Below are 22,382 nucleotides of genomic sequence, written 5' to 3' on the forward strand. Positions count from 1 at the left end.
GCTCTGGCAAAATGTGGGAGTAACTATTCCTGCCTCCCTGTTCTGCTACGAGGACTGAGCGAGATATTGTGCATGTGTTGAGTTCCCAGGACAGCGCTGGCACCGAAGAGGCGCCAAAAGACAATGTGAGCTGGAATTAGGAAATTAGCCACGTGCTGCTTAGCGATGGGGATTCGTTTTGAGAAATGTGTCGTTAAGCAGTTTCATAGTTGTGTGAACATCACAGAGTGTACTTATTTGCTCCTAGGCTACAAACTTGTACAGCATGTTACTGTACAGAATAACATGAGATTAAATCAAGCCAAGAGAAAATAATGAAATAAAATAATGCAATAATGCAATCAAGCCTGACCAGGCGGTGGCGCAGTGGATAGAGCATTGAACTGAGACACAGAGGACTGAGGTTTGAAACCCTGAGGTCTCCAGCTTGAGCATGGGCTCACCTGCTTGAGTGTGGGATCATAAACATGACCCCATGGTCATGGGCTTGAGCCCAAGGTCTCGGGGTTGAACAATGGGTCACTGGCTCAGCTGGAGCCCCACCGTCAAGGCACATATGAGAAAGCAATCAATGAACAACTAATGTGGCGCAATGAAGACTTGATGTTTCTCATCTCTCTCCCTTCCTGTCTGTCTCTCTCTCTTGCTAAAAAAAAAAAAAATGCAATCAAATGACCTGTAAACTCAATATATATGAGGCTGGTGCTTGTGTAACACAGCATGCTGTTTTACAGCAAACTTTTTTTGTAGGTAGGAAGAGTACACTCTAAAATAACAATAAAGGCCTTGGCCGGTTGACTCAGCAGTAAAGCGTTGACCTGGCGTGTGGATGTCCCGGGTTCAATTCCAAGTCAGGTACACAGGAGAAGAACCCATCTGCTTCTCCACCCCTCCCCCTCTCGCTTTTTTCTCTCTCTTCCCCTCCTTTAGCCATGGCTGGATTGAAGCGAGTTGGCCCCAGGTGCTGAGGATGGCTCCATGGTCTCTGCCTCAGGCGCTACTCGGTTGCTAAGCAACAACCCACATGGGCAGAGCATCGTCCCCTAGTGGGTTTTCTGGGTGGATCCTAGTCGGGGTACATGCAGGAGTTTGTATCTGCCTCCTCACTTTTCACTGAATAAAAATAAAATAAAATAACAATAAAAACAGCATAGTAAATATAAATATACATTAATGAGAAACATTACTGTTTATTATCATTTTCAGCTATTAGACTGTACAAATTGTATGTAGTACACTTTTATACAATTGGCAGTGCAGTAGGTCTGTTTACACCAGCATCACCACGAACAACTGAGTAATGTTTGTGATGATTATGACATCACTAGGCAATAGAAATTTTTCAGCTCCTATTTAATCTTATGGGACCACCATCATATATATGGTCGTTGTTGATCAAAATGTAGTCATGTAGCACATGACTGTATAGCATTATCTCTAACACACATACATGTACGTGCACGCGTGTCTGTGTGCCTTAGATCATAGGGAGAAGAAAAGTGAGTTTCTCTTGACTCATTTAAGCATGAGATTCAATGACACCTCAGACAGGCCTCCAGCATTTTGACTGTGATGACATCGCAAGGTATAAATCCCTGGAGTTCAGAGTCTAGCAGGCCAACCTGGGCATGGAGGTTGGCTCTGGTACCACTGTGCAATGCAGGCAGTGGTGTTGCTTAGAAGCCTGAGTAGAAAGTAAACAGATTAAAAAGATAATAATAGCTCTTTTGAGATGTAATTCACATACCATAAAATTCATTTTTTCAAAAGTGTATACTTCTTGGTATAATCACCAATTGTGTAACCATCAACATTATATAATTTTATTTATTCTTCATTTTTAAAAAAATTTATTTTAGAGAGGAGAGAGAGAGAGGGAGAGAGAAGGGGGGGAGGAACAGGAAGCATCAACTTCCATATGTGCCTTGACCAGGCAAGCCCAGGGTTTTGAATGGGCAACCTCAGTGTCCCAGGTCAATGCTTTTACCCACTGTGCCACTACAGGCCAGGCTAGCCTTCATTTTTGAAAGATACTTTTGCTAGCCTGACCAGGCAGTGGCACAGTGGATAGAGTATCGGCCTGGAATGCTGAGGACCCAGGTTCAAAACCCTGAGGTCATTAGTTTGAGTGTGGGCTCACCTGGCTTGAGCGCCGGCTCACCAGCTTGAGCATGGTGTCACTGGTTTGAGTGTGGGATCATAGACATAACCCCATGGTTGCCGGCTTGAGCCCAAAGGTCACAGGCTTGAAGCCCAAAGTCACTGGCTTGAGCAAGAGGTCACTGGCCTGGCTGGAGCCTCCTGGTCAAGGCACATATGAGAAAGCAATCAATGAACAACTAAAGTGACTCAACTACGAGTTGTTGCTTCTCATGTCTCTTGCTCTCTGTCTGTCTGTCCCTCCCTCTCTTGCTTAAATAAATACTTAAATAAATAAGAAAGGAAGGAAGGAAAGAAAGAAAGAAGGAAGGAAGGAAGGAAGGAAGGAAGGAAGGAAGGAAGGAAGGAAGGAAGGAAGGAAGGAAGATACTTTTGCTAGACATAACATTCTTGGTTAATGTTTTTCTTTCTTTTAAACTTTTGAATAAGTGATATCACTCAACTACCTTCTGACCTCTATTGTTTCTAATGGGAAGTCAGCTGTATTGGGGTTTTTGTGTACCAATAAATCATTTTTCTCTTGCTGCTTTCAAGATTTACTTGTTGTCTTTGACCTTCAGCATTTTTATTGCAATGTGTCTAGGTCTATATCTTTGCATTGATCTTACTTTGACTTCACTGTCTTCTTGGACATATAAATTAATGTTTTGTAAAAGATTTGGATAGGTTTCATCCATTATTTTCTTCAAATATCTTTTCTGTTCCTTACTCTTTTCCTATCCTTCTGGTCCCCCCCATTGTATGTATCTTGATGCACTTAAAAGTGTCTTACATTTCTCTAAGGTTCTGTTTATTTTTCTTTATTACATATTATTTCTGTTTTTCAAATTCCATAATTTCTACCAATCTATCAAGTTCATAATTCTTTCTTCTACCAGTTCAAATCTGCTGTTGAACCCCACTATGAAAATTTTAATTTTGGTAAAGTCCAATTTATCATTTTTTTTTTTCAGTTGTGCTTTTGGTGTCATGTATGAGAAACAATTGATTAGCCCAAGGTCATAAAGATTTATGCCTCTGTTTTATTTTTCTTTTCTTTTTTTGTGAGAGGAGGGGAGGCAGAGACAGATTCCCACATGCACCCAGACCAGGATCCACCTGGCAAGCTCACTAGGGGCAATGCTTTACCCATCTGGGGTCCTTATTCTTATAACTGGAGCCTTTTTTTTTTTTTTTTTAGCACCTGAGGTGGAGGCCATGGAGCCATCCTCAGCACCTGGGCCCAACTCACTCTAATTGAGCCTTGGCTGCAGGAGGGGAGGACAGAGAAAGAGAGAGAGAGAGAGAGAGAGAGAGGAGCGAGAGAGGGCAGAGTGGAGAAGCAGTTGGGTGCTTCTCCTGTGTGCCCTAACTGGGAATCAAACCTGGGACATCCACATACTGGGCCGATGCTCTACCACTGAGCCAACTGGCCAGGGCTGCCTATGCTTTCTTAAAAGGATTTTATAGTTTTACCTCTTACATTTAGTTCTGTGCTATATTTTGAGTTAATTTTTGTGTATAGTGTGAAGGAATCAAACTTTCTTTTGCATTTAGTTGCCTTAGCACCATTGACTTGTCTTGCAATTCTTGTCAAAAATAAATCAACGAGGATGACGTCATAGTAATGGCAGGGTAGGAAGCGATACCAATAAATCTCCCCCAAAACTCAACAAGATCTTCAACCAGAAACAGAAAAACCTATCCTTGGAGCCTGCAGATGTTTCACAATACACCTGAAGGTATGATTGAGCGAAAAATTGGCTAAATATATAACCAAACCATGAAGGAAATAGGGAGTAAGAAATGCTCCACCTCCCTCACTAACCTAAACAGGGCAGCTTTCACTGGGAACTGAGAATATAGAAACTAAGGCGGGCAAAGGGGGTGAATAGATCCAGGCCGCGGCACAAACGGCCGAACCAGGCTGTGGCAGGGAGATCCAAGCCGAGGAAAAACTGTTCCTGTGACAACCTGGGCAATACAGCTAACACTCGCGCCAAACCCAGACAAAGAAAGACAAGCGGGGCAGCCATTTTACTCGATCTCCTGGTCGGCGCACGCAGATAGTGGGCGAGAGATTTCTTCCAAAGCCCCGGGAGTGGGTGCCCGTGTTATCCCACAGAGAGGCAGAGTCAGGTCAGAGGCCTTTGTGTGGACCAAAAGCAGAATCTCCGGACCTCCCCAGCACCCTGGGAAAGCCGTGCACGGGGAGGGAGTGAGAACTAATTCCAATGCTGGAACTTTTCCGTGCTGGTGGGAGTTTCACTCAGAGGGTGAGGTGGCCAGCCTGATATCCTGGTTGGTGCGCACGGAGAGTGAGTGAGAGATTCCTCCGAGTGCCTTGGCAGTGTGTGCCCGTGTTACCCCACAGAGAGGCAGAGTCAGGGGCCTTTGTGTGGGCCAAAAGTGGAATCTCGGGCCGCCCCAGCACCTTGAGGGAGCCACGCACGGGAAGGGAGCAAGAGCCAATTCCAATGCTGGAACTTTCCCGTGCGGGTGGGGTTTCACTCAGAGGGTGAGGCGGCTGGCCTGATATTCTGGTCGGCGTGCACGAAGAGTGGGCAAGAGACTCCTCCCAGCACCTCAGGAGTGGGAGCCAGTGCTATCCCACAGAGGGGCAGAGTCAGGAGCCTTTGTATGGGCCAAAAGCGGAATCTCAGGCCGCCCCAGCACCTTGAAAAAGCCGCACACGGGGACGGAGTGAGAGCCAATTCCAACGCTGGAACTTTTCAGTGCGGGCGGGGGTTTCACTCAGAGGGCGAGACTTCCAGCCTGACATCCTGGTCTGCGCGCACAGATAGCGAGCATTTCCTCCAAGCGCCCCAGGAATGGGTGCCCACCCATGTTACTGGACAGAGTGGCAGAGCCAGAGGTCTTTGAGTGGGCGGAAGCCCCGCCTGATTGTGCTAGCAGCTCTGACTCACTGAGCCTTACCCAGAGCCCTGTGCTGAGTGGGAATATAGTGGGGAGTTGCCAGCTCTTTGAGCCTCTTACTATCTAGGCAGAGGCAGCAGCAACCCCATAGCTGGATTACCAGGCTACTAATTGAGGAAGGAAAGACTAGGAGAGAGGCTCCAAGAACACGGACTCTCTCACTGGCGGAGCCTATAAATGCTAATGAGCCTCGACTGCAAATGAGACTAAAACACAATACATGACATCGCCATAGAGACTTATCAACTGCAAATCTCTACCTGAGCGTGCCAAAGGGGCAGAACCCAGGGTACAGAGTCACCGACCAGGAAGAGGGAGAGAAAAGAAAAAGCAAGAAGATCTCCCAAAATCAAGAATAATCCACAGACTTTATAACCTATCCCATTTTATTATATTTGTTCATTTGTTTCTCTTATCTTCACTCTTGATATTTTTTTTTTCCTCCTCCAATTTGGTCGTTTATCTGCCGGTCTTACTCTCTCCTCTCCTTGAACTACACTACCCATAAGTGTTACATCTCCCAATATCTTTTCTTTCCTCTTCCTTTCTCTCTATGAGGGTTGCACTCCAAAACCCTTAACTCTCTCTCCTTTCTTTTTTTTCTTTTAGTGGTTTGATCTTTCTCTCTCTCTCTCTCTCTTTCTTTTCTCCCTCTATATTAGTTTCTTCCTTTCTCCTTTACGTCTCCTCTCATTCAAACCTCAATAACAAACAAAATATCTTATCTGGGACTCAAACTTATGTTTGTGGCATTTTGGGGGGTTTTTACTTCACCTTTTTAACTCACTAGCAGTGCTCCCATCCCTGGCTCTCCATTTTATCTAGCTCTTGTTCCACTAAATACAATAGTAATTTTTTAATTTGTCCCCCCATTTTCCTGTTTCCCTCTTATTCCTCTCATCATAACTATTAGTCAACCAACATCTAAATGCAAATAATTTTATTCTTGATCCAAATTTTATACTTTTTTGCTTTTTGTGGGTCCATACCCCCTTTTTTCTTTTTTTCCCTTTTTTGCCACTTTATTACTTTTCCCCAATCCAGGCCCTCCATTACAGGCATTGTTTGTTCTATTTAATACAATATAATTCGCAGTTCACCACAAGATTTTCTCAAGAAAGAGGGGAGAGGAGAGGAGAGGAAAAAAGGAGGGGGGAATAATTTCCTTTTTTTTTTAAAAAAAATTTATTTTATTTTATTTTTCTTTATTTCATTATTAATTTTAAAAAACACACAACTTTTCTGGATTTTTTATTTTTTTAACTTTTTATTCTTTATTAAATCTCATTAATACTATCAACAAAACCACCCTCAGATGCCATTAAGGAAGAGAAAATCGAATATCATGGATACAAAAGAAAGAGAGGTAACAGCTAGATGAGGAAAAATCTATGGAGAAAAAATTTAATATATTGGAAACCTTGGAGCTAAATGACAGAGAATTCAAGATAGAAATCCTAAAAATCCTCCGAGATATACAAGAAAACACAGAAAGGCAATTTAGGGAGCTCAGAAAACAACTCAATGAACACAAAGAATATATTTCCAAGGAAATTGAAACTATAAAAACAAATCAAACAGAGATGAAAAACTCAATTCACGAGCTGAAAAACGAGGTAACAAGCTTAGCTAATAGAACAGGCCAGATAGAAGAGAGGATTAGTGAAATAGAAGACAAGCAACTTGAGGCACAACAGAGAGAAGAAGAAAGAGACTCAAAAATTAAAAAAAAATGAGATAGCCCTACAAGAATTATCTGACTCCATCAAAAAGAATAACATAAGAATAATAGGTATATCAGAGGGAGAAGAGAGAGAAAATGGAATGGAGAACATACTTAAACAAATAATAGATGAGAACCTCCCAAGCCTTTGGAAAGAACTAAAGCCTCAAATTCAAGAAGCAAACAGAACTCCGAGTTTTCTTAACCCCAACAAACCTACTCCAAGGCACATCATAATGAAATCGGCACAAACCAACGGCAAAGAAAAAATTCTCAAGGCAGCCAGGGAAAAGAAGAATACAACATATAAAGGAAGGTCCATTAGATTATCATCAGATTTCTCAGCAGAAACTCTACAAGCTAGAAGAGAGTGGACCCCAATATTTAAAGTTCTGAAAGAGAGGAATTTTCAGCCACAAATACTATACCCATCAAAGCTATCCTTCAAATATGAAGGAGAAATAAAAACATTCACAGATACAGAAAAGATGAGGGATTTATCATCAGAAAACCCCCACTCCAAGAATTACTAAAGGGGGTTCTCCAATCAGATACAAAGAACAAAAAAAAAAACAAAGCCACAAGTAAAAGCTCCAAGAAGAACACAATAAAACCAAATTTAAACTGTGACAACAACAAAAAGAAAGGGGGGGAGAGGATGGAGATTAACAGTAGCAAAGGACGATGGAGTGCAAAAGTACTCACAAAATAGTGCACTACAAAGAACAGGGTAGGAACCCTTTTCATTACTTAAAGGTAACCACCATTGAAAAAACCACCACAGAAGCACATGAGATAAAAAATATAGCAACAGAGGAAAGATGTATGGAATACAACCAAATAAAAACAAGAGATAGAAAAATGAAAGAGAAGGATCAAACAAGACACAAAACTAACAGAAAGCAAGATATAAAATGGCAATAGGGAACTCACAAGTGCCAATAATTACACAAGTGGGACTGTAAAGTAGTACAACCATTATGGAGGAAAGTATGGTGGTTCCTCAAAAAACTGAAAATAGAACTACCTTATGACCCAGCAATCCCTCTACTGGGTATATACCCCCAAACCTCAGAAACATTGATATGTAAGGACACATGTAGCCCCATGTTCATTGCAGCACTGTTCACAGTGGCCAAGACATGGAAACAACCAAAAAGCCCTTCAATAGAAGACTGGATAAAGAAGATGTGGCACATATACACTATGGAATACTACTCAGCCATAAGAAATGATGACATCAGATCATTTACAGCAAAATGGTGGGACCTTGATAACATTATAAGGAGTGAAATAAGTAAATCAGAAAAAAACAAGAACTACATGATTCCATACATTGGTGGAACATAAAAACGAGACTAAGAGACATGGACAAGAGTGTGGTGGTTACCAGGGGTTACCAGGGGAGGACATGGGAGGGAGGGAGAGAGTTAGGGGGAGGAGGAGGGGCACAGAACTAGATAGAGGGTGGCGGAGGACAATCTGACTTTGGGCGAGGGGTATGCAACATAATTTAATGACAAAATAACCTAGACATGTTTTCTTTGAATATATGTACCCTGATTTATTAATGTCATCCCATTACCATTAATAAAAATTTATTAAAAAAATAATTACACTAAATGTAAACGAATTAAACTCACCAATAAAAAGGCACAGAGTAGCAGAATGGATTAAAAAAGAAAATCCAACTGTATGCTGCCTACAGGAAACTCATCTAAGTAACAAGGATAAAAACAAATTCAAAGTGAAAGGCTGTAAAACAATACTCTAAGCAAATAACATCCAAAAAAAAGCAGGCACAGCAATACTCATATCTGATAATGCTGACTACAAGACAGCAAAAGTACTCAGAGACAAAAATGGCCATTTCATAATGGCTAAGGGGACACTGAATCAAGAAGACATAACAATTCTTAATATATATGCACCAAACCAAGGAGCACCAAAATATATAAGACAGCTACTTATTGACCTAAAAACAAAAACTGACAAAAATACAATCATACTTGGAGACCTCAATACACCGCTGACAGCTCTAGATCGGTCACCCAAACAAAGAATCAACAAAGATATAGTGGCCTTAAACAAAACGCTAGAGCACCTGGATAGGATAGACATCTACAGGACATTTCATCCCAAAGTGACTGAGTATACATTCTTCTCCAGTGTACATGGATCATTCTCAAGAATTGACCACATTTTGGGCCACAAAAACATCAGCAAATTCAGAACAATCGAAGTTGTACCAAGCATATTTTCTGATCATAAAGCCTTGAAACTAGAATTCAACTGCAAAAAAGAGGAAAAAAATCCCACAAAAATGTGGAAACTAAATAATATACTTTTAAAAAATGAATGGGTCAAAGAAGAAATAAGTGCAGAGATCATAAGATATATACAGACTAATGAAAATGACAATACGACATATCAGAATCTATGGGATGCAGCAAAAGCAGTGATAAGAAGGAAGTTCATATCACTTCAGGCATATATGAACAAACAAGAGAGAGCCCAAGTGAACCACTTAACTTCACACCTTAAGGAATTAGAAAAAGAAGAACAAAGACAACCCAAAACCAGCCGAAGAAAGGAGATAATAAAAATCAGAGCAGAAATAAATGAAATAGAGAACAGAAAAACTATAGAAAAAATTAATGGAACAAAGAGCTGGTTCTTTGAAAAGATCAACAAAATTGACAAACCCTTGGCAAGACTTACCAAGGAACAAAGAGAAAGAACTCATATAAACAAAATCCAAAATGAAAGAGGGGAAATCACCACGGACACCGTAGATATACAAAGAATTATTGTAGAATACTATGAAAAACTTTATGCCACTAAATTCAATAACCTAGAAGAAATGGATAAATTCCTAGAACAATACAACCTTCCTAGACTGAGTCAAGAAGAAGCAGAAAGCCTAAACAGACCTATTAGTAGAGAAGAAATAGAAAAAACCATTAAAAACCTCCCCAAAAATAAAAGTCCAGGCCCTGATGGCTATACCAGCAAATTTTATCAAACATTCAAAGAAGACTTGGTTCCTATTCTACTGAAAGTCTTCCAAAAAATTGAAGAAGAAGCAATACTTCTAAACACATTTTATGAGGCCAACATAACCCTCCTACCAAAACCAGGCAAGGATGGCACAAAAAAAGAAAACTACAGACCAATATCTCTAATGAATACAGATGCTAAAATACTAAACAAAATACTAGCAAATCGAATACAACAACATATTAAAAAAATAATACATCATGATCAAGTGGGATTCATCCCAGAATCTCAAGGATGGTTCAACATACGTAAAATGGTTAACATAATACACCATATCAACAAAACAAAGAACAAAAACCACATGATCTTATCAATAGATGCAGAAAAGGCTTTTGATAAAATACAACACAATTTTATGTTTAAGACTCTCAACAAAATAGGTATAGAAGGAAAATATCTCAACATGATAAAGGCCATATATGATAAACCATCAGCTAACATCATATTAAATGGCACTAAACTGAAGGCTTTCCCCCTTAAATCAGGAACAAGACAGGGTTGTCCACTCTCTCCACTCTTATTTAATGTGGTACTAGAGGTTCTAGCCAGGGCAATCAGACAAGACAAAGAAAGAAAAGGCATCCATATCGGAAAAGAAGATGTAAAGGTTATCACTTTTTGCAGATGATATGATCCTATACATCGAAAACCCCAAAGAATCCACAAAAAGACTACTAGAAACAATAAGCCAATACAGTAAGGTTGCAGGATACAAAATTAACATACAGAAGTCAATAGCCTTTCTATATGCCAACAATGAAACAACTGAGAACGAACTCAAAAGAATAATCCCCTTCACAATAGCAACAAAAAAAATAGAATACTTAGAAATAAACATAACAAAGAATGTAAAGGACATATAATGAAAACTACAAACCATTGTTAAGAGAAATCGAAAAAGATATAATGAGATGGAAGAATATATCTTGTTCTTGGTTAGGAAGAATAAATATAATCAAGATGGCCATATTACCCAAAGCAATATACAAATTTAATGCAATTCCCATCAAAATTCCAATGACATTTTTTAAAGAAATAGAGCAAAAAATCATCAGATTTATATGGAACTATAAAAAACCTCGAATAGCCAAAGCAATCCTAAAGAAAAAGAATGAAGCTGGGGGCATTACAATACCTGACTTCAAACTATATTATAGGGCCACGACAATCAAAACAGCATGGTATTGGCAGAAAAATAGACACTCAGACCAATGGAACAGAATAGAAAGTCCAGAAATAAAACCACATATATATAGTCAAATAATTTTTGATAAAGGGGCCAACAACACACAATGGAGAAAAGAAAGCCTCTTCAATAAATGGTGCTGGGAAAACTGGAAAGCCACATGCAAAAGAATGAAACTGGACTACAGTTTGTCCCCCTGTACTAAAATTAACTCAAAATGGATCAAAGATCTAAACATAAGACCTGAAACAATTAAGTACATAGAAGAAGAAATAGGTACTAAACTCATGGACCTGGGTTTTAAAGAGCATTTTATGAATTTGACTCCACAGGCAAGAGAAGTGAAGGCAAAAATTAATGAATGGGACTACATCAGACTAAGAAGTTTTTGCTCAGCAAGAGAAACTGATAACAAAATAAAGAGAAAGCCAACTAAATGGGAAATGATATTTTCAAACAACAGCTCAGATAAGGGCCTAATATCCAAAATATACAAAGAACTCATAAAACTCAACAACAAACAAACAAACAATCCAATAAAAAAATGGGAAGAGGACATGAACAGACACTTCTCCCAGGAAGAAGTACAAATGACCAACAGATATAGAAAAGATGCTCATCTTCTTTAGTTATTAGAGAAATGCAAATCAAAACTGCAATGAGATACCACCTCACACCTATTAGATTAGCTATTATTAACAAGACAGGTAATAGCAAATGTTGGAGGGGCTGTGGAGAAAAAGGAACCCTCATACACTGTTGGTGGGAATGTAAAGTAGTACAACCATTATGGAAGAAAGTATGGTGGTTCCTCAAAAAACTGAAAATAGAACTACCTTATGACCCAGCAATCCCTCTACTGGGTATATGCCCCAAAAACTCAGAAACATTGATAGGTAAAGACACATGCAGCCCCATGTTCATTGCAGCATTGTTCACAGTGGCCAGGACATGGAAACAACCAAAAAGCCCGTCAATAGATGACTGGATAAAGAAGATGTGGCACATATACACTATGGAATACTACTCAGCCATAAGAAATGATGACATCGGATCATTTACAGCAAAATGGTGGGATCTTGATAACATTATACGAAGTGAAATAAGTAAATCAGAAAAAACCAGGAACTGCATTATTCCATACATAGGTGGGACATAAAAGTGAAACTAAGAGACATTGATAAGAGTGTGGTGATTACAGGGGGGGAGGGGGAAAAGGGAGAGGGAAAGGTGGAGGGGGAGGGGCACAATGAAAACTAGATAGAAGATGACAGAGGACAATTTGACTTTGGGTGATGGGTATGCAACATAATTGAACAACAAGATAACCTGGACTTGTTATCTTTGAAAAAAAAAATCGACAATAAATGTAGGAATTTATTTATGGAATCTCATTTCTCTTCTGTTGATTTATGTGTCTATCCCATACTAGTATCACATTGTCTTGTTTACTATAGCTTTGTATTAAGTTTTAAAATTGAGAAGTGTGGGGCCTTTCCCTTTGTTATACTTTTACAAGAAGTTTTGGATATCTTGGATTATTTGCATTTTCATATGAATTTTAGGATTAGTTTGTCAATTTCTAAAAAAAAAAAAAAAATCCACTCGGGGTCATGAACACACAATGCAATATGTAGAATTGTGCACCTGAAACCCGTGTAATTTTTTAAACCAGTATCACTCCAATAAATTCAATAAAAAAATGTAAAAATCCAGTGGGGATTTTGGTAGGAATTGCATCAAATCTATAGATAAATTTGTGGAGTATTGCCATATCAACATTGTATTATTTTCCAATCCATGAATATGGATTGCCTTTTCATTTATTTAGGTCTTTAATTTATTTCAACAATATTTTATAGTTTTCAGCGCATAAATCTTATACTTCTTTTTGTCAAATTTCTTTTATATTTATATATATTTTATTAGGTAAGAGGTATAAAGAGATGACTTGAAAATTTCAGTTCTAATTTCTTCATTTTACAGGAAAATTTATGTGTTATGGAGTATTTTTAAAAATTAATTTTGAATATTTATTTAATATTTTTGAAAGATGACTGGACATCCTTATGAATATCAAAAAAGAAAAAGAAAAAAACCAATTGTGTGATGCTTTATAATTTATCCTAAATTTTTTTTTCTTCTTCTTTTCCAATTCAGAGGAGGGGAGATAGAGCAACAGACTCCCACATGTGCCTCAACCAGGATCCACTCCCCATCTGGGGCCAATGCTCTGTCCATGTAGGGCCAGTGCTCTGCCCATCTGGGGCTATGCTCACAATCAACCTATTTTTAGCACCTGAGATGGAGGCTCCACAGAGCCATCCTCTGTGCCCAGGGCCGATGGGCTTGCACCAATCAAGCCATGGCTGTGGGAGGAGATGAGGAAAAGAAAGAGAGAGAAGGGAGAAGGGGAAGGATGGAGAAGAAGATGGTCACTTCTCCTGTGTGCCCTGACCAGAAATTAAACTCAGGACATCACATGCTTAGCTCTACCACTGAGCCAACTGGCCAGGGTCTATCCTAAATTCCTTTTAATGTTTAGATCCCTCAAATAGATTGCTGAAGACAGTGAATGGTCTTTTTATTTTTATTTATTTATTTTGCTATTTCATATTTTCAGTACAATGTTCTGCTCATAGGAGGTTCTTGATAAACTGAATGGTTTGAATTATTTAAAGGCATCTTCTGGTTTTAAACATTTATGGCCCAATTTTTTTTTCTATCAAATTCAGAAACTGTGTATATGTCCTGGGCAGTGGAGGGGACCATGCCTCAGACTTGGAACAATATAAAAAACGTACTCCGTTTTTTTTTTTAATTTTTTTTTCTTTTTGCATTTTTCTGAAGCTGGAAACAGGGAGAGACAGTCAGACAGACTCCCGCATGCGCCCAACCGGGATCCACCCGGCACACCCACCATGGGGCGATGCTCTGCCCATCCTGGGCGTCGCCATGTTGGGACCAGAGCCACTCTAGCGCCTGGGGCAGAGGCCACAGAGGAAGGCGCGGCAGAGGGGTGGAGAAGCAAATGGGCGCTTCTCCTGTGTGCCCTGGCCGGGAATCGAACCCGGGTCCTCCGCACGCTAGGCCGACGCTCTACCGCTGAGCCAACCGGTCAGGGCCAAACGTACTCCGTTTTTAACGTCCAAACAGCAGTCCATAATTTGAAATCCTCTCTTTGCATATCCTTATCTTCTTAAAATATTTAGTTGAATATATTATGATGGGAGGTTTCTTCTAGGGCAGGGGTCCCCAAACTTTTTACACAGGGGGCCAGTTTACTGTCCCTCAGACCATTGGAGGGCTGGGCTATAAAAAAAACTATGAACAAATCCCTATGCACACTGCACATATCTTATTTTAAAGTAAAAAAAAAAACAAAACGGGAACAAATACAATATTTAAAATAAAGAACAAGTAAATTTAAATCAACAAACTGACCAGTATTTCAATGGGAACTATGGGCCTGCTTTTGGCTAATGAGATGGTCAATGTGGTCCTCTCACTGACCACCAATGAAAGAGGTGCCCCTTCCAGAAATGCGGCGGGGGCCGGATAAATGGCCTCAGGGGGCAGCATGTGGCTCGCGGGCCGTAGTTTGGGGATCCCTGTTCTGGAGTTACACTATTTCCTAGGCTAGAAATAATACTGAATGAAGCACTCTCTATGTTTTTCCTTTTGAATCCATATCAAAAGGTTTCGGCTGAAAATTCCAGGTGCATGTTTAAAATGAAGTATTGGAATCATCAGAGTATTTGGGTTGGGCTAATGGAATTTGTGGCTTCTTCTAGAGTGAGGGTGTGTCGCCGGGTAGACCCTTCAAGCCTGAGAGTCATGGCAGTTACATGGAGAGATTTCTCCTAGCCCGAAATTGCCTGCACCATTTCTATGGTTCCTTTGAACTACGGTGCATCTTGGGATGCAACAGCAAACAGAAGCTCTAGGAGAAAACCTGAGATGTTAACATGAGTTCAATTGCTTGGGTCCTAATTTAGTTGGTCAGAGAGGTTTCTCTTGTAGCAAACAGAGAAACCAATTGCCCAGACAACACAGATCTTGTCAAATTGTAAAAGATTTGATTAGTGAAGAGTGAGATTTCATTCCTAATTATAACAGTTCCTTATCACTCTTCCTTATCAATCTTTTTCCCCCTATAAAGCTTTTTTGAAAGTGTTATGCTTTTAAGTGTGAAATTCTTCTGGGAAAAATTTAAAAGATAAGATTTGAAGTTGTTGGTTATTTTCTACCCTTAATAGCTAATACAGAAGGTGATTTGTGAGGTCTGGCAGAAATAGTTACCTGAAGGAAGGAACGTTATCTCACCAGTAGTCACCAAAAGACAGAGATTGCTTAATTTTCTTAAACTGGGTTTCCATCCCAAATTGGGGAAGTTTCCCAAGTAATATAACTTCTTTTATATATGACCTTTTCTGGTTATTTTTGAGATGCCTATTTGTATATGCTCTCTGAAGTAATATGCTTATCACTCTCTCATGGGTTATTTATTCATTCATTTGATGAATATTTTTTGTGTGTGTATTTTTTCTGAAGCTGGAAACGGGGAGAGACAGTCAGACAGACTCCCGCATGCGCCCGACTGGGATCCACCCGGCACGCCTACCAGGGGCGATGCTCTGCCCACCAGGGGGCGATGCTCTGCCCCTCCGGGGCGTTGCTCTGCCGCGACCAGAGCCACTCTAGCGCCTGGGGCAGAGGCCAAGGAGCCATCCCCAGCGCCCGGGCCATCTTTGCTCCAATGGAGCCTTGGCTGCAGGAGGGGAAGAGAGAGACAGAGAGGAAGGAGGGGAGGGGATGGAGAAGCAAATGGGCGCTTCTCCTATGTGCCCTGGCCGGGAATCGAACCTGGGTCCCCCGCACGCCAGGCCAACGCTCTACCGCTGAGCCAACTGGCCAGGGCCTGATGAATATTTTTAAAGCACCAATTTTATGCAAAGCATATTGATAAAATTATATATATATAAATCAGAGAATAAGTGATATATGTGCAAAAGTTAATTTTTACATGTTTAAGTATTATGCAAAACTGTAATTTATTTCTTTTTTTAAATTAAAAAAAAGTTTATTGATTTGAAAGAGAGAAGAAAGGAGAAAGATCTCTTCCTGTATGTGCTCTGACTGGGTTTCAAACCAGCAACCTCTGTGCTTCGAGACAATGCTCTAACCAACCAAGCTATCTGGCAGGGCCTAGAATGTAATTTATTTCTAAGTATTTTATTGTTTTTCATAATTTTGCAAATATAAATGTTTTCTTAATTTCATTTTAAAATTCTTCATTGCTAGTGTTGAAGCATAAAACTAACTTTTGTATAATGATCATGTATTACACAATCTTGCCGAACACATTTGTTACTTCTAATAAACTTTTTGTGGATTCTTTAGAATTGTCTATATACAAGACCATGTCATTAGTAAATAAAGGTAGTTGTACGTCTTCTTTTCCCATCTAAGTGTAATTTCCATCTTCCTTCCTTCCCTCCCTCCCTCCCTCCCTCCCTCCCTCCCTCCCTCCCTCCTTCCTTCCTTCCTTCCTTCCTTCCTTCCTTCCTTCCTTTCCCTTCCTTTCTTTCCCTCCCTCCCACCTTCCTTCCTTCCTTTCTAGATTTTTTCTTTTTGCCTAATTGCCCTGTACAGAACCTTCAACACAATGTTGCATAGAAGTAGCCAGAGTGGACGTCCTTGTTTTGTTATTGATATTAGGGAAAAAGTATTCAATATTTCACCATTAAGTATGACGTTAGTTAGGAGTTTTTCATAAATGCTCTTTACTGAGTTGCAGAAGTTTCCTCTTATTCTTTTTCTTTTGAGAGAGAGAGAGAGAGAGAGAGAGAGAGAGAGAGAGAGAGAGACAGGTAAGAAGAAAGAGAGGCCTGACCGGTGGTGGTGCAGTGGATAAAGCTTTGACCTGGAATGCTGAGGTTGGTTTGAAACCCTGCACATGTCTGGTCATGGTACATATGGGAGTTGATGCTTCCTGCTCCTTCCCCACTTACTCTCTCTCTCTCTCTCTCTCACTCTCCCTCTCCTCTCTAAAATGAATAAATAAAAAAACCCAAAGATTTAATGAAGCACTCTTTAAAAAAAAGAAGAGAGATATGAGAAACATTAACTCGTAGTTGTGTCACTTTAGTTGTTCATTGATTGCTTCTCATACATGTGGAGGGCTCAAGCCAAGCCACCTCATACCCCTTGCTCAAGCCAGCAACCTCACACTCAAGCTGGTGATCTCGGGGTTCTGAACCTGGGACCTCAGCATCCCAGGTTCACTGCACCACTATCGGTCAGGCAGTTTTCTTCTATTCTTAATTAGTTGAGTGTTTTTTTTTTAATTATGAAAGATTGTGTATTTTGTCAAATGCACTTTCTTTTATTTATTGGGATGATCATGTGGTTTTGCCTTTTATTTGATAATACGGTGAATTACCTTGACTGATTTTGGATGTTTAACCAATCTTGAATTTCTGGAATAAATCCCACTTGCTCATGGTAACAGGGGTAGTTAACTTTTTATACCTACCGCCCACTTTTGTATCTCTGTTAGTAGTAAAATTTTCTAACCACCCACTGGTTCCACAGTAATGGTGATTTATAAAGTAGGGAAGTAACTTTACTTTATAAAATTTATAAAGCAGAGTTACAGCAAGTTAAAGCATATAATAATAATTACTTACCAAGTACTTTATGTCAGATTTTCACTAAGTTTGGCAGAATAAATCTTTATAAAACAATTTACTATAGTTAAATCTATCTTTTTATTTATAGTTTGGTTGCTCTGCTACAGCCCACCATGAAAGCTGGAGTGCCCATTAGGGGACCAGGTTGACTACCACTGGTTTATAACTTTGATTTTGATCAATTGCTGAATTCATTTGTTAGTATTGTGTTGAGGATTTTTGTGTCTATATTCATAAGAGATATTGGTTTGTAGTTTCCTTGATGTGTCATGTCTTTGTCTGGTTTTGGTTCAGGATAAATTTGGCCTTAAAGAATGAGTTGGGATGTGTTGCCTTTCCTAATATATATATTATATAAATATGGTACATATGTGAGTTGATGCATATGGGACCTTGATGGTACATATATATTTGGAAAAGTTTGTGAAGAATTGATATTTATCTTTCTTTAAAAGATTTTTAGAATTCTGGGCTTTTATTTGTGGAAAATTTTTTTATTACTGATTTTCTTTATATGTGTTATTGGTCTATTCATATTTTCTATTTCTTCTTAAGTCAGTTTAGGCAGTTTGTGTCTTTCTGGAAATTTGTCCATTTGTTGGCATACAGCTGTTCATAGTATTTCTTTATAATTCTCTTCTATTTTGTAAGATTGCTAGTAATAGCCCTTCTTTTACTCTTAATTTTAGTAAGTTAAGTGCCCACACTTTCTTTCTTGATCCTTTCTAGGTAAAAGTTTGTCAATTTTGTTGATCTTTTCTCAGCATTACAGGTCACTGATTTATCCACTGCACCACCACAGGTCAGGCCGGTTGATCTTCTCAAAGAATCACTTTGGTTTTGTTGATTTTTTCTGTTGTTTTCTATTTTCTATTTCATTTCTTCCCACTCTAATTTTATGATTTTCCTTCTGCTTGCTTTGGTGTAAGTTTGGTCTTCTTTTTTTGTCTGTTGTGTTTATTGTGGGCAACAGTCTATGACTGGCCCTACTGTCCAAGGAAAGAGGCCATGGGGTCATCGGGCCTCTGATGCTTCATCCTGTAAGCCTCCATTTCCTCCTCGGTGGGTTCCCGCATTTCATAGATGCAGTTGTAAGGCCGCTTCCTCTCATCGACCTGCATGAGCTCCTGGACGTGAAGAAGGCGGGCCTCCTCTTCATTCAGCGCCTTTTTCAGTTTCTCGTGTTTCTTCTCTTCACCATCGCTATCTGAGCTGCTCTTTCGATGCTTCTTCTTCTTCTTTTTCTTCTTCTTCTCCCTTTTTAGTTTTTCCTGATGCATCTTGATGAAGGTTTGAGGTTTCTTCATGGCTTCTTCTCCGGTTGTATCATTAACTATACATTCCTCTGAATTAGCACTCTCCTTCCCAGCTTCTCCAGTACAATAGGAATACTTGAAGAAAGAGTGACAGCATTTGTATCCCCATCGGCCTTCCTTCCAGTAAGATCCCCAGATATGCGTGTGATTGTGGATCTTCACGTCCTCCTCATACTTAGAGCAGGCGACAGCCCGCTCCTGCCCTTTGATGATCGTCTCATGTCTTGAATACTCCACATAGTCTTCCGTCTGAGCTAGAAGCAATTCAGCTGGAGGAGCATCCAAATGTTCTTGGCCACCATACTTTTCCAGGATGCTTTCTTTCTGCTGTTTTTTGAAGTCTTCTTTTTTGACTTTGAAGGACTTATACAACAGCTCTAGTTTGGTAGCATCGGCCTGCAGATGCACTTCAGATCCCTTGTCATAGGCTTCCCACGCAAACAACTGTGTCTGAGCCATTGAAATGGTATCTCCCGTGTATCTAACAAAGTTATCTCCTGCGTAGCTCACTTCATCAGGATTCTTTCCTGCATTGGCACAGGGATTCTTTCTCATTGCTCTCGTTTTGGGATCATAGTAGGCAGAATTTGGATCTAAATTCTGCAAATATTTTGCAATATCTTCTCGAATCCTGAGATTCCGAACAGTAATCCGTCTCTTAGAGTCAAAGTTCTGTCCAGGCATGTCAGCATCATTGGCATATTTATCTTCATCCTCATCTTCACTATTATGATCTTTTTCTATCTGAGAATTTGGTTCCTCTTCTCCCCACTGATGTTTTGGAGAATTAGCCTGTTCCACTAATTTTCCTGAGGCTAATTCTTGGAGTTTCTGGGCTTTCAGTGTTTGTTTTGCCAGATCGACTTTGGCATATTCTTCTACAATTTTCATGTGTTCTTCTGGATTGTAGCCATTCCACCGATCCCTCTTCCCATCATAGTCAAACATCAGCTGAGGTTGGACATGTTCTTCAGGAGCTATGTTAGTTCTGGTAAATTTTGCTCCAACTCGCCTACGTCTCTTAAAGCAGTCTTTCTTTTTGTGTGTCATGGCCCCACAATTTTCACATGTTCCTTTGCGTTACTTAGTAGTTACAGAATTCTCTTTTACACCCCTGTTGTACCATTCTCCAGATGAGCTGTACCATTTTTGTTTTTCTGGTTGTGGTCTCTGGTGCTTTAAAGTGGGCCTTTTTGAAGGATCGATATACCATGGCACTGAAGAAATATACTGAGGAATATGAGGGTTGATGTCTTTTCCTTCTTCATCAACTTCAGCAGGAGCATTACCCAGTTTTTGCTGTTCTTCTAGCTCCTTCTTCTTTCACCAGTCCTCTCTGGTCATCTTCTTCGGTTCCTCCAAACTCATTTCTTTGGCACCCGACATGGCGGGGGGGGGGGGCAGTATTGCCGGTATCTACAGCTGCGGCCGATATTGTATCGGGCCGCCTCTCAGTCTTGTCTCCGAGGGCTACAAAACCACTGGAGAGAAACAAAACCAATCTGTCCACTTTTATTTTCTGTTTTAGCATTCCCGGCAGCCACCATGGGACACATGTGCACTAACAACTCTTTGGGTCTCGCAAGATCTTGCGAGTTTTGTCAGTCTTCTGACTCCCTGGAATAGTCTAGCCCTGTTGTGATAGTTTTTTCAAAACCATAATTTGTTCATATCGTGTCCCACTACCAAGCTTAAAACACTCCAATGAAACGCCGTGCAAGAGAAATATAACGCCACACTATCATTTCACAGTAAGAAAAAAAACCCTATTTTAAAAATATCATATGGATATTACACTTTTTTCAGACTAGCCACATTTCAAGTGCTTAAGAGCCATAAGTGCGTAACAGCTATCATACTGGGCAATGCAGCTCCAGTGACAGGTTTTTTACTTTCAAAACCCCTGAAGAGATAAAAAATAAGGAACAGAGGGAAGACAAGATGGCTCTGGAGTAGGCAGCCGTACCAACCTCCACCTCTCAGAACCAAAGTGAGCCACAAACCAATCTTAAGAACCATCATCTGGAAAAACCAATTTTGGACTAAACCAAGAGGACTCCTCAACCAAGGAACACGGAAGAAGGTACACTGAGACTGGTAGGAAAAGCGGAAACGCAGAGAAGGCTGGCCGGCCTCCCGGAACGAAGGGCAGCCGGGAGAGACTCGCGTGGCGAAGCGAGTCTAGCAGAGAGGGGAGGGCCTCGAGCCCCAGGAACAAAGCCCCAGCCTGCAGCCCCAGAGCCTAGAAGAGGCACATGGACAGCATTTAGCTGGAAATAAGACAGGATACTGTTTGTGAGAAGGAGACATTTCTCAGACCCAGGATTCTTCCCAAAGAGACCGCGCAGAAAACCTCTCTCATAACCACTCACCCGGGGCTCCAGGGAGAGAGGAGAGGACCGGAGCAGCAGGAAGAGAGTGCAATCTAGGAGGCACAGGGAGAAACACTTTGAGAGACAGCCACCCCAACCCCTGGGATGAGTTGCACCCCAAATCTGAAGTCTGTTCTTTTTTAATATAAGTATTTACAGCTATACATTTCCCTTTATGTTTTCATTTTCATTCATATCAAAGTGTTTTTTGATTTTCCTTGTGGTTTATTCTAGGAATAACTGGTTATTTTATTTATTTATTTTTAAATGTTTATTTTATTGATCTTAGAGAGAGAGGAGGAGGAGGGGAGAGAGAAAGAGAGAGAGGCAGAAACATCAATCCGTTCCCATATGTGCCCTGACCAGAGATTGAACTGGCAATCTTTGTGCTTCAGGACAATGCTCCAACCAACTGAGCTATCCAGTCAGGGCTTAACTGGTTATTTAGAAGTGAAATGTAATGTTTAATTTATCCATATTTGTGAATGTCTCAAATTTCCTTTCATTATTAATTTCCAATTTAATTTCTTTGTGGTCAAAGAACATATTTTATATGATTTCAATCCTTTTACATTTACTGAGGCTTGTTTTACAGCTTACAATGTGGTCCATATTGGAGATGTCCCAAATTCACTTGAAAGAATGTGTATTTTGCTGTTGTTGATTAGAAAAAAATTTTTTTCTTCTCTTCCAAGTCGGAGGAGGGGAGATAGACAGACTCCTGCATGTGCCCCACCTGGTATCCACCCAGCAACCATTATCTGGGGTCAATTTTCTGCCCATCTGCAGCCATGCTCGCAACTGAGCTATTTTAGCACCTGAGGCGGAGGCTCCTTAGAACCATCCTCAGTGCTCGGTGCCAATGTGTTAGAATCAATTGAGCCATGACTATGGTAGGAGAAGAGAGAGAAAGAGAGAGAAGGGGGAGGGGGGCCAGAGAAGCAGATGGCTGCT

At 40.2% G+C, this 22,382-nt stretch overlaps 1 protein-coding gene and 1 pseudogene across 1 annotated transcript in view; both read right to left on the minus strand.

The window, feature by feature from the left end:
* The window catches only part of COL23A1 (collagen type XXIII alpha 1 chain), a 423,137-nt gene that overhangs the window by 49,841 nt on the left and 350,914 nt on the right, over positions 1–22,382 (minus strand). The gene's annotated exons all lie outside the window — the stretch shown is intronic.
* LOC136335849 (pre-mRNA-splicing factor SLU7 pseudogene) lies at positions 18,727–20,442 on the minus strand (annotated as a pseudogene).

This window comes from Saccopteryx bilineata, chromosome 4 (genome assembly GCF_036850765.1).
Source record: "Saccopteryx bilineata isolate mSacBil1 chromosome 4, mSacBil1_pri_phased_curated, whole genome shotgun sequence".
NCBI lineage: Eukaryota > Metazoa > Chordata > Mammalia > Chiroptera > Emballonuridae > Saccopteryx > Saccopteryx bilineata.